The sequence below is a fragment of the Calonectris borealis genome, chromosome 19 (genome assembly GCF_964195595.1).
Source record: "Calonectris borealis chromosome 19, bCalBor7.hap1.2, whole genome shotgun sequence".
NCBI lineage: Eukaryota > Metazoa > Chordata > Aves > Procellariiformes > Procellariidae > Calonectris > Calonectris borealis.
In genome coordinates, this window is record NC_134330.1 from 2,821,818 (window position 1) to 2,823,020 (window position 1,203).

The following is a 1,203-nucleotide window of genomic DNA, read 5'->3' on the forward strand; positions in this document are numbered from 1 at the left end:
TAAACACGGGCAGAAAGGGCTCCGGCGGCATCGGGCAAGCCCTGGGCGCTGCCACGGGGCCCGACTCGCTCCAAACCTCTAACTTTACACCAAAATGCTGCTCTTCTAATTACACGATATTTTATATCCATCTTTTAATTTCATAAATGGGTAGACAAGGGGCAGGTCATTCACAGGGAACCAGGTCATTCACAGCAATAGGTTTGGGGCTTCCAGGGGTTTATCCCTCAGGCAAACACACCTGCGTGGGCCATGGGGGACAAACGACAACAATATTATTTTAAAATGATTTTGCAGAGAGAACTGGAAGTGTTTCAGTCCTTTTCTATACTGTTAGTCTAAAGCATTGACAAGTTACATCAGGCCTCAAAAATAGAATGAAATTGCTTTTGTAGGTTCAGAGATCTCAAGTAAAATCACATTTTTCCTGCTGCTCACCAGAGCCAACTGTGCTCATGGTTCCCCCTCACCAAAAAAAATGAGAGCTGAGACTAGTCCCCTGAGATCACATAATCTGCCAGATAAAACTGCTGTACCTCCAGCAAACATGTTAACATAACTGATGATATATACTATATATGACAAAAGAAAAAAAAAGCACAGGAATAGGAAAAACCCATGGTTTTAATTCTACAAATGCTCTCTACCTATTTACAAGGTACCCAAAATATCTGCCTCAAATCCAGCAATGGCAGCCAGTTCAGCTATTCATTACTTATTTGCAAAAACCTTGTATTTCAGCAACAGCAAACCTGAGCTCAGGAATGTGCCTCTGCGCTTGGACAAGCTGAAAGGGGACTGGCGAACAAAAATGCCTTCAGTTAACGACAACGATAACCTGTCTTGCTCCAAGGGAAGCACGAGAGACTGAAAGAGTTCAATATCCAAGCCCGAGTAGCAAGAGCAGCTCATCCCTTGCATAGTTTAGTCAAACCCAGCCGTGCCCAGCAGCCTACCTGGGGATTTCAGCGAACCCCTACGGAGTGCGGCTTCATTTGAACAAGGACGGGCGAGTCCAACCTCCACAGGTTATCCGTGAGACAACTGGATGCTATTCTGCTCTAGAAAGCAATTACAGTTTTTCTCATGAAGAACCAAAACCACACATTTCTGTTTGAACTCTTCACAAAAGAAAGGCTTAGCTGTGAACAGTAAAAAGGATGTTATGTTTTAACACAAAAACTACAATATACACAACAAAAG